Source organism: Syzygium oleosum, unplaced genomic scaffold (assembly GCF_021117445.2).
Source record: "Syzygium oleosum isolate NSW1041296 unplaced genomic scaffold, Sole_v2.1 Sole_v2.34, whole genome shotgun sequence".
NCBI classification, from domain to species: Eukaryota; Viridiplantae; Streptophyta; class Magnoliopsida; order Myrtales; family Myrtaceae; genus Syzygium; species Syzygium oleosum.
In genome coordinates, this window is record NW_026607518.1 from 101,270 (window position 1) to 116,338 (window position 15,069).

A 15,069-nucleotide genomic window follows, 5' to 3' on the forward strand; every position below is an offset into this window, starting at 1 on the left:
TTTGAGTCAACTTTTAGGGGTCCCGCCGCCCGAGATTAGGACACTCCTCGATAGAAACTCCAAGGGTCTCCTAATAGCTTTCCTCGAGCAACAATTCGATAGCTTCCTTTCAAGTCCTAGAGCCGAATCCGCTAAAGTCTTCCTATTAGCCTTCTTCAGGTTTGTTATCTTTCCCTTCACTCAAAAAACAATGGACCCCGTTGTCATTCATGTTATCGATGGGATCCTCATCCTCAAAGAGTTTACTAACATGATCCTCGCCGAAATGTTCATTTCTCTCAATCGTTTCAAGAAGGACAAGCATGTAGCCCTTAGAGCCCCCTAGGTATTCTTCAAGTTTGGTTTATGTCTCACTTGAAGCAATTCAGAGGAAACTTAGCCATTCCTCATGTTAGCAAGGACATAAATCCCCTTACCTAATTCAGAGAGAAAGAAAAATTCCTTCATCCTTGGACCTTTCGTAATTGGGTAGACTTCCTCGAGAATCTTACACCTAAGCAAATTCTTTGGGAAGCCCTTTGGGTTCATTTTCCTAAGGTATGTCTTACAAGCGGCCATAGCGACCCAATTCCACTCTTAGGTTTGATGGGATCGACTTCTTATTATCTTTTAAGAGTCGCTTGTAAATTCTATGTGCTTCAAGAAATCTCTCTCCCTCTAAAGTCGGGTTTATTTCGTTTCGATTTTCGTAATGGGGTTGTCAAGGGGGACCAACTTGAGGAGTTGAAGAACGAGGTGAAACGAATCATCAACATACTCTACTGTTGCCAACCAGAGGACGTCGAATGGGTCACGGAGTTGCAAGGATCCATGAAGGAACACTATGCATCAAAGGAGTACATTGCACGACGCGTCGAACCCGAGCTCGCCATCGCCATCCCAAAATTTCCTGTGATCCCGACCCCAAGGAGACTCAAATGGGGCAGATCATAAGAGAAAGAGATGAAGCCCTGGCTGAGGCAGAACATTGGCAGGAAGCTTACAAGCGCGCCACGCAACATGCTGTGAAGAGGCCCTATATCCAAGACTGGTCATGTTCTATTAGTTTTTTTTAGGATTTTCTTTTAATTGTATTAGAATTGATGCATAAGGCCTTTTTCTTACATGGACTTTTAGAGCAAATGTTTAGGTGTGCTTTTTTATTATTATTTAGCGAATGTATAGGGATTTCCTTTCACAAATTTTGATGTAATTAGTGAAATTCCCTCTTTTGTATGTTGAATGGAACGTGACACGGGCATTTTAATCAATCACTATATGTTACTCCCTTTTAATTATATAATTTCTTACAATAAAATTTTTATAAGAAATTGTTTACACGAGGTACGGCTTATGCAAAAGGTTTCTTATTTCAGTTTCATCATAAGAAAATATAAAATTAAAAGGTGTGCAATTTCCGTTCTATCGCTTTAATGTGTAATAATTTCGGCCTTCTTGTTTTATTTTATGAAAAACCAGGTCCCGAAACTACGGCTTCGTGGCGATCGCCTATTCGTACATGCTCAAGAGTAGTAAGGATGAACATCGAGGAGCAAAATGCTCGTTTCACCGCGCTTGACAACAAGATCAATGAGCTAACTACTCAACTCACACAGTTCACCAATGAAGTTAAAGCCGCGCTGGCTGCGCCGAATGCTAATCAAGCTGCGCCACAAGCTGCCCTCGATCCCGAAGAGGGGTCTGTAAGGAGGAATGGTGTCGGGAAGACATTGAATGCCGCACCCGTAGTGGTAGAACTTGATTCCGTTTCGAAAGCCATTGCGGCCCGTATGAAGGAGGAGCATAACAAGAGGCTCACGAAGATAGAGGAGAAGCTACGAGCATTGCAAGGGTAGGAAGAGCATGTGATCGAGGATCTATCTCAATACACGCACATGAACTTTCCTGAGAAGTTCAAAATCTCTGATTTTAGCTAGTATGATGGGACGGGAGACCCAAGAATCCACTTGAAATACTATCTTAACCAAATGGGAAGGTATGCCCAGAATGTTCCCCTTATGATTCAGACTTTCCAAGAGAGTTTGGTTAGCTCAGCATTACAGTGGTATGTGCTGTTGGAAGCGGAGAAGATGGAAAAATGGTAGGAGTTGGCTGAGGTATTTATCTTTCAATACAAGTACAACACTGAAATAGCTCCGACTTGTGAAGTGCTAACTCGGACTGAGAAGAAAAGGAGTGAGTCTTTCAGAGCGTTCACCCAAAGGTGGCACACCTTGGTCGCTCAGGTCCGTCCTCCTCTCAATGAGAAAGAGTTAGTGGACGTCTTCCTCAAAGCATTGCCTAATGACTTTTATTTGAAGATGGTTGGTTCTAGATGCCTGACTTTCCCCCAGTTAGTGGAGGTTGGAGAAAGAGTGGAAGGAGCGATGCGTAATGGTAGGCTAAATAAAGGAATGAGTCGGAAATTCCCAAGTCAGAAAGAAAAAGAGGTAGAGGTGGCGTATGTGCAAGCTCCAGTGCTGACAAGATCCCCTCAACATCTTCTCAAAACCCGCCGGTGTTTTGAGGAGGGATGCATCAGAACTACGAGTTCAAGAAAAAGACGCCGAGGCAATTCACTCTTCTCCCTAGGCCCCTATCAAAGCTTTTTCCCATGCTATTGGGGAGAGGGATGATAACTAAAGAGACTCCTCGAGATAACCCTCCCAAGTTCCCTGGATTCGACTTGTCAAAGTACTGCGAGTTACACATGGGCGAGAAGGGCCATGATATAGACAATTGCATGACGCTTAAGCACAAAGTTCAAAACTTAATAGACAAGGGTATTTTGTTGTTGAGGGAACCGCCACCTAATGTCCAACAGAATCCCTTGCCGAACCATGCTGGTGGTGTCAATATGGTTAGCAAAGAGGGGAGCATGATTAAGCAAACTTTCAAAGTAGACGTCCCTAAGTTATACGAGTTACTCGTACTGGCTAGGCACTTCGAGGGAGGAGATGAGATCTCAATGGAAGAGAAGTTAGAGTGCATCTCTAGAATGATGGATATGGGTGTAATCCGGGGTGTTGAAGAGGAAGAGTCGGACGACATGACGATGCCGACAGCCGTATTTGACCTATCCTCCAAGGACTTTGTTTGTGAAATTGAGGAGGAGGAAGTTGAGAAGATGCTCGCTGAGCTTTTAAAAGTTATAGAAGCAGCCAATAAAAGTGAAGCTGTGTTTCAGACTGTAAATGACAATGAAGGAAGCCATCTAAACATTGATTCCGAGCCTCGAACCATGAAAGTCAAATGGGATAGCGAACTCGTGAGGTCATCTCATGTGGACAGAGAAGTGATCAGCATGTTGGTTCAGCCTAGTGGGAAGTTTGATTATATGGTGAAGTATTCGCCTCCCCCGAGCTTTTTTATTAACCCAGAAGATATTATTCTGAACGGATGGGGGGTATGGATGACTTACCTAGGCCAGAGGAAGAGATGGTTGACATGATTACCCCTATAGTGATTGACTTATCCGTTGAGGATGATCTGTTGACACATGAGGAGACAGGTGTCGAACATGTAGTCATTGACCTTACGTCCGAAGAGTTCAGCACCCTAGAGATCAATGATCGTTTTATGGAGCCAGTAGTGATTGAACTCCCACTTGAGGATGAAGAAGACCTAATAGTAGAAAGAGCCCCGAGCTGCAATGCCAAGGCAGTCCCTTGGAATTATAAGACGAACGAGGTTGATGCCGTCACACGTCCAGGCTGTTGCTACGCGCCCCCTGAAGCAGTTGAAAAGAAAGCTGTCTCGGACGAAGAAGCAGAGCAATTCTTGACGATTGTTAAAATGATCGAATTCAATGTAGTGAACCAGTTGAGGAAGATGCCTGCCCAAATCTCGCTCTTGGATCTCTTCAAATCTTCTGAGAAATATAAAAATGCATTGCTCAAAGTCCTTAATGAAGTGCATGTGCCAGAGAGCATCGATGAGGGTCAATTAGAAGAGTTTGTTGGATCCATTTTACTCAAGGATCAAATCTCGTTTGCTGATGAGGATTTCCTTGCTGAGGGCCGCAACCATACCAAAGCTTTGCTCATTTCCGTAAAATGTCAAGATAAGATGGTAGCGAGGGTATTAATCGATAATGGGTCGGCACTAAATATTTGCCCTCTAGCCACAATCCATCGCTTGGGGGTTAATGAAGAGAAGATCCAGACTTCAAGGTCCACTGTTCGCGCTTTTGACGGCATGAAGAAAAAAGTTATCGGTGAGATTGAGCTCGAACTCCTGATCGGCCCAGTTCTCTTTCTGGTTAACTTTCAGATTCTAGACATCCCTAGTGCCTTTAATCTTCTATTAGGACGACCCTGGATACACACTGCAGGAGCTGTGCCCTCGAGCTTGCACCAAAAGGTCAAATTTATCGTAGATGGAAAGCTGGTGACTGTACATGGAGAGACCGACTTCAAGGTTTTTCATGACACTGCAATCCCATTCATAGAGCCTGAGAGCAAGGCCGAATTGAGCTATCAGACTTTTGAGTTAGTCTAGATGATCCATGTGCATGTTGGAACTATCATGCGGAATCCAGAGTTAGCCAAGCCATTGATAATGGCGAGCAAAGTGTTGCTTGAAAGCAGTCATATCCCCGGGACCGGCCTGGGACTGCATGGCCAAGGCATTAGAGAACCCATTCAAGTTTCCAAAAGGCACAGAAGGGCCGGTCTGGGTTATCATGGAGGCCATGGAAGCAATGGCTGTGGTGACTATGGAGGTCAAGCCAATCTTGGGGGCCGTGGAGGTCATGGAAGTCTGTTTGGGTTAGAGGAAGATCGTCAGGGCTTATTGCCGCCCAAGCTGAAGGAAATTTTTTTCGGGACCACCAAAGCTGCTGCAGGAGGAGGAGGGATCCATTGTGGGCATAGCCGAGCTGTTCGAGAGAGAGTTTGCATACGCCATCATGGGCAGCAAGGAAGCCAAGTATTCTGCCAGTGCCGCCAACCGCCTTGAGTAGGGATGCTGCTTTTTCTAGTTTCGTTTTGTTTAGTCTATGTGTCTCCCTTGCATGGGAAGTCTTCGTTAGGTTTAGTCGCTGCTTTGGTTTGTAATCAAAGTCTCAGACTGTGAACCGTCGGTCCAAGATCTTGAGTCATGTAAATGGCCTTGTCCTGTTAATAAAAGCATGAGCATGTTTTATTAAGGACGTGTGGAAGTACCCTAAACCAATCCTATGATAACGATTTGAGGCCTGGACTTCCACACGCTTCCTAGTTTTCAAAGATCTTTAGGGATAGGGATGTCCAAGGATATGAGGATGAGTCCCTCGTTGTCTTGTTTTGAAAACTCTTTCGAAATGATTTCAAAATGAAACATATCATCAGTTGCAATAACATTTACCTGTTGGATACTAACCTCTGGCATGACATCTCAGGCATAGCATTCCGCATAAGCATGATAGTCACGTATGTGGTTCAGATTCGCTCAACGAAAGTTCTCCTGAGTCCGCAGCGGCGATAATGACAATGAGCAAAAAAATATTGAACGAGAATGGATTCGTCATGAAGAGTCTAGACCTTTGACGGCAGAACAGACGGTCACAAAAAACCTGGGTGATATAGAGAATGTCAAGGAAGTTAATATCGGAGTGGGTCTCTCCGCAGCTGAAGCGAAAAGGATGGTTGCTCTTTTGAAAGAATACCAAGACGTGTTCGCATGGTCTTATGTGGATATGTCAAGATTAGATCATGAAATCGTAGAACATGCTCTGCCCACTAATCTAGATATGCTGCCTAAGAAGCAAAGGCTCAGAAGAATGAAGCCTAAATTGTCGAAGAAAATTGAGGAAGAAGTCATGAAATTGCTAAAAGTGGGCTTCATTGAAGTATCACACTACTCTGATTGGATCACCAATATTGTCTCAGTCATGAAGAAACATGGACGAGTCTGAGTCTGTGTTGACTATCGTGATTTGAATCGAGCGAGTCCAAAGGATGACTTCCCGCTGCCTCACATTGATGTATTGGTTGACAGTACCATGGGGTTTGAGTTATTTTCCTTTATGGATGGATTTTCCTGTTATAATCAAATCCGGATGAAAGAAAAAGATAAGAGTAAGACCTCCTTCATTACCCCGTGGGGAACCTTTTGTTATAAAGTAATGCCTTTTGGCTTGAAAAATGCCGGGGTAACATATCAAGGAGCAATGGTCGCCCTGTTCCATGACATGATGCACAAGGAAGTGGAGGTCTACATAGATGACATGATTGCCAAGTCTAAACATGGGGAGAATCACATCGAGGTATTGTAGAAGTTATTTGACAGACTCCAAAAATTCAAGCTTAGGCTTAATCCCGAAAAATGTGTGTTTGGGGTAAAGTCTGGAAAGCTATTGGGGTTTATGGTTAGTAGTCGGGGCATTGAAATTGACCCATCGAAGGTTAAAGTCATTTGTGATTTGAAACCTCCCTCGACTGTTAAAGAAGTCCGAAGTTTGTTGGGAAGGCTAAATTATGTGGCGAGATTCATTTCTCAATTGTCCGAGACAGCTAAACCTTTCTTCAAGCTCTTGAAGAAGAATGCCAAGATCGAGTGGGATACCGACTGTCAAAAGACTTTTGACCATTCTCACCCGCCGATTCTGGTGCCACCTGTTCCTAAGGTGCCGTTGGTACTCTATCTGACCATTCACAACGAATCATTGGGAGCCTTGCTAGCCTAGAAAAGACCGAGTATGGTAAAGAATGTGTTATATACTATCTTACTAAAAAAGTTTACTCCCTCTTAAATGAATTATTCCGGAGTCGAGAAGACGTGTGTGGCTTTGGTATGGGTATTGCATCTCCTACGCTAGTACACACTCCATCATCAAATTTTACTTGTGACTGAGAACGATCCCATTAAGTACCTAATGGAAAAACCTACATTGGTCGGAAAGCTAGCTAAGTGGCAGGTTCTAGTGTCTGAATTTGATGTCCACAGCATGGCACATAAATCCGTCAAGGGAAGAGCCATAGCTGACATGTTGGCGGAAAACTCTGAAAACTTTGGGGACCATCATCAGTCAAATCCCATATATGAGCGCATTTCAGAGGTAGTGAGTGATAAGTGGACCATGTACTTCGATGGTGCTGTTAATTTGACCGGTTCTGGGACTGGGGCAGTTCTCATTTCCTCGATGGGTCAACACTATCCTGTGGCCGCCAAATTGGTGTTCCCTTGTACTAACAACATCTCAGAGTACGAAGCTTGCATACTCGGACCGCAATTGGCCATTGACATGAAAGTTAGGAAGCTACAAGTCTATGGTGATTCCGCCCTCATCATTCTGCCCTCATCATTCTGCAAATAAAGGGTCAATGGCGGACCCGTGACCCCAAATTAATCCCTTACCATGAATTCCTAGAGGAGTTGATAAAGGAATTTGATGAGATCGTCTTCGAATATTTGCCTCGATCGCAGAATCAGTTCGCCGATGCCTTGGCCACGTTGTCATCGATGCTGCAAGTTACAGGAGGATTGGACATCGAACCTTTGAAAATTGAAATTCTAAGACGTCCGGCTTACTGTATGGTGATCGCCGATGAACTTGATGGGAAGCCTTGGTATGATGATATTATGAACTACCTATAAAAGGGTGAATTCCCTCAAGGGAGTGAACTGGCTGATCAGAAATACATTAGGAAGCTAGCTACAAAATTCTTCGTAAGTGGCAATGCTCTTTATAAGAGGTCTTTTAACTCAACTTTGTTGAAATGCGTTGATGCTAAAGAAGCCAATCAGTTGATGAGAGAAATACGGCAAAAGTACACTATAAGTGCCATAACTTGTGTACGGCGATCACTTTGGTGCCATCACTTTTTTTCGGATCACTTTGATGCCAACTTTTTTGAAAATCGATCACTTTAGTGCCAAATCTGACATGGCACGCCGGAAATATGATGTGGCTCTTTTTTATTAATATTCGATGCTGATATGGCTGGCCGGAGCAGGCCGGAGAGTCCAGTAAGCCCTTATAGCGAAAATGACGTCGTTCAACCTTTCTCCCCCAAATATAGGAACCCTAAATCGGCTAATTGGACATATTCCCCAATTGCAAACCCTAACCGGCCATATTATTTCCTTGTTTTCCCCGAAATTGACAGCCAAAGGTTACAAATGGATGGCAGGAGCTTCACTAGCGGCTCAAATTCGTTTGAACGAAGTGAAGAAGAAGGTCGGTTCTTCTGCTATTATGGATTACCGAGTCCAAGAAGAACATCTTGGACTCGATTGAATCCCGGGAGAAGATTCCATGGATGCGCCAGGTATAGAGAAGGCTCGAAGTGCAAATTCTTCAAGTGAGTTGATGCGAAATTTTCAGATCGAGCAGCAGAGGTAATAGTGAAGCTACTTGAAGCTCGACATCAACCTCCACCTGCATTAATGGACGAGTTGGACGATGTCGACTCATTGCAAGCTGAAATGAAGGCTTTAGTATCTCTGGCCAACCATTTGAAGAAGGAAGTTCGAAGGATGAAAATCGAAAGAGAGTGTTATCGATTGTTGATTGTGTTATTGATATTTTCCATAGCCTATTTTATGGTCAAATGTAATGTCAGTTATGAGCAAAAGTTTCTTAGTCTACCATAATTTAAGATAGGCTTGTACTATGTACGTGTATTTGGCAATTTGTAGCTATGGTTGCGTTATTAGTTTGCTGCAATTTTTGTATGTAACAAGAGGTTTGCTGCAATCTATGACAAATGGAAGGTTGGAATTTATTGGTTCTCAATGTTGAGTTGCTTAGTATTTTGTTGCTGCATATTTTGATGCAGTTTTGCCTCATTGGCAGCATATTTATTGCATATTTTTGCTCATTTGCTGTCTTTTGCTGCACTTCCTCATTTGCAGCATATTTTGCTGCATATTTTTGCTCATTTGCTACACTTTCTCATTTGCAAGATATTTTACTCGCATATTTTTGCTCATTTGCTATCATTGTCTGCACTTCCTCATTGGCAGCATATTTTTGCTCATTCGCTGTCATTTGCTGTACTTCCTCATTTGCTTCATATTTTTGCTCATTTGCTGCACTTGCTCATTTGCTGCATATTCACTTGCTCATTTGTTGTATTTTTTTCATCTGGTTAGATGGTTGCATATTATGGAGTAAGGCTCACAACTGAAAAATGAGGTGCTGCAAGTGCTACAACTCTGTGTAGCAGCAAATTATGAAGTCGTCACAAGTTCAGCGGTTGACATTTTAGTGCCAAATGTTTCTAATCGTGATCACTTAAGTGCCAGTCGTGATTCAAAAGTGATCATTTAAGTTCTAGTCGTGGTTCAAAAGTGAGCACTTAAGTTCCAGTCGTGGTTCGAAAGTGATCACTTAAGTGCCAATTGTGGCCGAAAGTTGATCACTTAAGTGTCATGCCGTGTGTTTCTTTGAAAAATGGAAACTTTGGTTCCAACAAACCAATCTTTAAACCAAATCATTCCAGAATCAAAGCAGTAACTGTACCAGCACTACTCACCAGCACCAAACCGCCCCAAACCATACTCATAAACTAGTTCAAACAGTCCCCAAACCATATTCAATCAGCAGCTCCAAACAACCCTCAAACCATATTCAAAACCGGTTCAAAATGCTTGCACCAGCACGTGCTGGCGTGCTGGTGCAAGCACTATACTACACTCTCAAATATGACAAAATCAGCAGCTACCATACTATACTCCCAAATAGTAACCATACTATACTCCCAAATAGTACAAAATCAGCATCTAGTTTAAACACCATACTACACTCCCAAACAACACAAAATCAGCAGCTGGTGCAAACACCATATTGCACCTGAAAATAGCACAAAAAACCAGTACTAGCAGCACCAATTCCCATCCTCCCCACCAACTACATCAGTAAGTTTCTTTGAATATTAACTTACTGATGCAACTTGCAAGCACCCCACTACACCAGTACTATACTAAAACAGAACAAACACGTGTGCAAAAATATGGAAATCACAACCACCTTAACCACGGTAAACATCAAATTTAGTCATTACACACAACATCCCATTAGTCAATAACATTCCAGGACTACAAAAAATCAACCTCCTATTAGCCAATACGGTAATCCTCCCTAATTTCACAAAAACTAACAATCACCTCAACACCCTCTCATTAGTCAATAGTGATAAGTCCACCATTTCCTTTTCCTTCGACGGCTTCTTGAATTGATTCATAATTCTTTGACTCTTTCGAACTGGACAAAATGCAGGTTGTTCTTCTGAAGATACAGGTTCTTCAATAGTTAGAGCTGCTTCTTCTTGAACTGCTGGAGCTGCATCTTCTTCAACAACTGGAGCTGCTTCTTCTTGAACTGCTTGAGCTACATCTTCTTCAACAGCTAGAGCTGCTTCTTCTTGAACTGCTCTAGCTGTATCTTTTGCAACTACTGGACCAGCAGGTTGTTCTACTGGCCTTCTTGCTCGAGATTTCTTCTTAGGCGCAAAGCAACTATCTTCTTCTTACGGGTGTTGGTGGCTGTTTTGAGAGCAGCATGCATGCTGGTTGATCGGGAACTAGTGTTGAGTTTTTTGTTGGTGGCAGTTACGAACACTCTTCTCTGTAGCCGCCCTTCTTCTCTTCGGACCAGCTGCTTGCGACGTTGGTTAGATTCTTTTTGGTGCAGCTCTTGACTCTTGGCTTGGGCCAACTTGAGATATGAGAATCTCTGAACTCCTCCCAGGCTACAACATAATCATGGATGAGAAGAAGCAATATTGTCATAAAAGTGAAAAACTCACGAATGAAATGCATGAGATGTACAAAACTTACATGCAAAATAGTCATTCCAGTATTGAAGTCCGTATAAATTCCATAACCATATTGCTTTAATCTTTTGCCAAGGACCCCTCTTGTTTGATATGGTGCCTCACTTTGAGGAACCTGAGCTGCTTGTTCAGTTGGTTTTCTTCTCAACTGATAAGGACAAAACAATATCAACTAAAGCCAAAGTCTGCTCACTAAAGATTAATACAAATACATATAGCTTACTGGATATTTTCTCCTAGCCTGTGCAACAGTCGGGGAGGAGGTTGCCCTTAAACCTAGGCCTCCGGTTGGCTCTTCAGCTGGTTCTTGAACTTGGCCTTCAGCAGGCCCTTCAGCTAGACAATCAGCATGTCTATCAGCTAGCCCTCCAGCAGGCCTTTCAGCAGCCCCTTTAGCTGGTTCTTGTGCTGGCGCAGCACTTGATCCAATTTGAGTCCCTCCACTTGGCTTTTAAAGCAACTGATGTTGCTTCTTCAAATGGCAACCACTTTTGTTGTGACCTACCTCACGACAATATGAGCATTTTATCTCTACACCTAACCTGCTCATCTTCTTACTTCTGGGCTCTCCCTCCTGCTTTCTTCGTCTCCTTTTAGGCCTTCCCATTTGTTTCTTAAGTGGTAAAGAATGAAGGGCTTCATGATTTGTCAGCTCCCAGAATTTTGTACTTCTAATAGGCTGCATCATGTGCTGGTACGTAGCAAGATATGTGCTTTTGTGGTAGTAACCATGCAAGTAATCCTTGGGATTTTGGTACTTCGCTTGGATGGCACAAATGGCATGTGTGCAGGGAATTCCAGAAAGTTGCCAAGCTCGACATGAGCACTTTAGTTTATCCAATTGGACAACATACTTGTCTGTTTTTTCCATGACCTCATAGCCATCATCTCCATTCTAGATAGGATGACAGAACCTACTACTCGCCAAGTTGTCATCCAATCTTTTAGCAATCCTAGGACCACACTGTCCAGTCCACTTCGCAGCCTCATCTCTCTGTTTTTGCAGCCTTGTCATGACTATCACTCGAATATCCTCAAGCATGCTGATGATTGGTTTGCACCTCGCCTCTAAAATTCTACCATTGAAGGCTTCACTGAGATTGTTATCAATGATATCGCTCTTGAATTCTTCACTGAAGAAGGCCTTGCACCAATGCCTGGGTTCAGTTTGAAAAAGTGCTTCATAACCGTCCTTCGTCAAGTCAAGCAGATGCTGTTTGTGAATTCTAAAATCAGCCATGTTGGTGCTCTTAGCTATCATCCAAAATTGCTTCTGTAGTTTCTCCCCTTTGTAGATCTTTGCCCAATTTGCATATATGTGCCTCGCACACATCCTATGTTCAGCAAATGGCATCAACTCAGCTAGAGCAGGAAGAAGTCCCTACAAGAATTCATACATTAAGGCATTAATAAAGGCATGTGCAAGATAAAATGTCATAAATATTATTTGTGCAGTTGCACCAGCATTACCTTTTATTGGTCGCTCATGAATGCCCAACCTCCTCCATTAGTGATCTCAAGGTCCGCCATCAAATTTTTCAGGAACCACGACCAAGTGTCCTTGCTCTCTACCTTCACAACAACCCAAGCAATTGGAAACATCTGATTATTGCCATCCCTCCCAATGGCAGCCAACAATTCTCCCTTGCACACACCCTTCAAGAAACATCCATCTAACCCTATGACTCCTCTACAACCAGCAACAAATCCCCGCTTGCATGCATCAAAGCAAATATAAATTCGGTCAAAGTTAGTCCCATGGTTAGGCAGTGGCCGCTCCACAACCTCAACATAAACTCGACTACCCGGGTTTTGCAGCCTACATTCTCCAACATATTCCCAAATTTGACCATATTCTTCCTTGTACCTCTCTAGAATTTTTCTCATCACCTTATACTTGGCTCTTTTACACTGATTGAGTGACACGTTAATCCCTACCTGCTCCCTCACCAACTGCTTCAGCTGAACACTCTTCACATCAGGCATCGCTTTAATGGTATCGAAGAAGTGCTTCGACAACCAAGCACTCGTTACCCTTTTGTTATCAAACATGATGGAACAAGTATGTTCCTCCTGTAATGACCTAATTTGGAATGACCCATCCCTCTTTGAACGTGCGCCATATATCTTCCACGAACAACTACGTTGAGAACAATTTGCTCTAACATAGTCCTGCGTATTTCGAGTGAACTGAAGAGTCCTCTGTTCAGCTATTGAATACTTGATAATCCCTTCTTTGAATTGTTTGGCATTAGAAAATTTCAGACCTACAGTCAACACAGAAGAAGAAGAGCCAGGATCGTATAACGGATACTTACGCTTCCTTCTGCGCACAACGGGATCATCATCTTCATGCTGATTTTCAGAATTATCATTCTGTTCATCAGAGCTACTTTCTTCATAATCAATGTCATTACCTTCAGCTGGAGCTCCATCAATGTTATGTCCTGATTCAGCTTCATACAATCCTCCAAGTGCAGCTATTGATTTTTTTCCAAATTCCCTTTGCTTTTGCCTTGACTGTGCAAGTTCCTCATCGTCATCTTCACTTGGTAAATTTACATTTGTCACACCCTCATCATCTAATTCACTAGATGCAGCAACTTCCCACGACAATCCAATGAACTCTTCACTCGCTGCATGGCTTGCCTCCCTCTCATGTCCAGCTTCATCTATAATAGAACCAGCACCAACCTGAGTACTAGGTAAAGCAGCACCATCACCTACGTCTCCTCCCTCAGCCCCTTCATCAGATTCACCATCACTATAGGACTCAACGTACACAACAGCTTCTTTTCCATGGAGATAATGGTAGATGATATCCTTAACACCATTATCATCATCAAAGTTTCTAATACCGTCCTTCAAGCTGCTTCCAGGAACACAATAATGCAAACTTTCTATTTTACATCTTAATTGTTGAACTATATCCCTCGTGAGATTAATATATGCTAGCTTGCTTCTATATAAATAAATAATACCTTCAAGTCCCCCAAAGTATTCCCACTCGTCAGTGCCGATGACAAATTCTCCTCCATAGCGAACAATGATGCCGATAATTGTGTCTTTATCCCCCTTATCGACCCTGCATTGAAGGAAAAAAGCCAAAAAATTCAATATTTTAGCTTTCGGGACCACACCACATAGGAAAAAGAGCACAGCTTCACATGAAGGTCCCCCACATGGTCGACAAGATTGAAAAAGCCACCATCAGACCACATGGGTGACAATGACAGAGGTCCCCACATAGACCACAGTTTATCGCATATACTCAGCCCCGGCACCAACACAATCGAATCCACTTCAAGCCCTAATATCCGAACAACTAGCCATAATTTATGAAGTTCAAGCTTTAATTTCATAAGTTCAAGACCTAATTTCAAGTTCGAGCCCCAATTTCCTAAGTTCGAGCCCTAATTTCCTACTTCAAACCCTAATTTCCCGAAGGCAGCCCTAATCTACCAATTAATTGAGTGAAACATAGGATAATGAAGCACAATGTGTCGATCAATTCAGCAAAATAGAAATTAATAGCCCTTATTTGAAGACCGACCTTCGTAATTTGCCACGGAGACGGGACCGCCGCCGACGGGACGAGTGATGCTCAGTCCACGGGATGAGAGAGCGACGCCGACCGATCGCGAGGGGAAGGCAAGAGACGGCGTTGGCGACGGTGATGGCGATGGCGACGGTGACGGTGACGGTGACGGCGACGAAATGAGGGCACCACGAGCGACGAGCGACAGGCGATGGCGACTGGACGAGGGAGACAGAGCAGGTGTGACGAGCGACGCGATGCTAAGACCTTTGAACTGAGCGACATCGTTTGCTGTCCTAAATGGAACGACGTCGTCCTTCTTGTCCACGTGGACTGAGGGACGTTGTTTTGCTCGTCCATGTGGACATCAAATGTTGACCCCAATATCCACTTCACACTCTTTTTTTAAATAAAAATGCCAGGTCAGCTTTTTGGCCGGAATTTTGGCCGGAGTCACTAAAGTGATCGATTTTCCTCCGACTTGGCACCAAAGTGATCCGAAAAAAAGTTATGGCACCAAAGTGATCACCGTACACAAGTTATGGCACTTATAGTATACTTTTGTCAGAGAAATACATGAAGGGGAATATGGCCCGCACATGAACGATCATTTCTTAGCCAGAAAAATCATGAGACTGGGTTATTTCTGGATGGCTATGGAGGCTGATTGTATCCGGCATGTTCGTTATTGCCATCGGTGCCAGATTTCGCGGATAAAATCAATGTACCGCCGAACGAATTGCGTCAAATGTTTAAGCCATGGCCCTTTTCAATGTGGGGGATCGACATGAT

At 43.3% G+C, this 15,069-nt stretch overlaps 1 pseudogene; it reads right to left on the minus strand.

Moving 5' to 3' along the window:
* Nucleotides 1-9,727: 9,727 nt before the first annotated feature.
* On the minus strand, nucleotides 9,728-12,640 carry LOC130135541 (uncharacterized; annotated as a pseudogene).
* Between the last annotated feature and the right edge of the window lie 2,429 nt (nucleotides 12,641-15,069).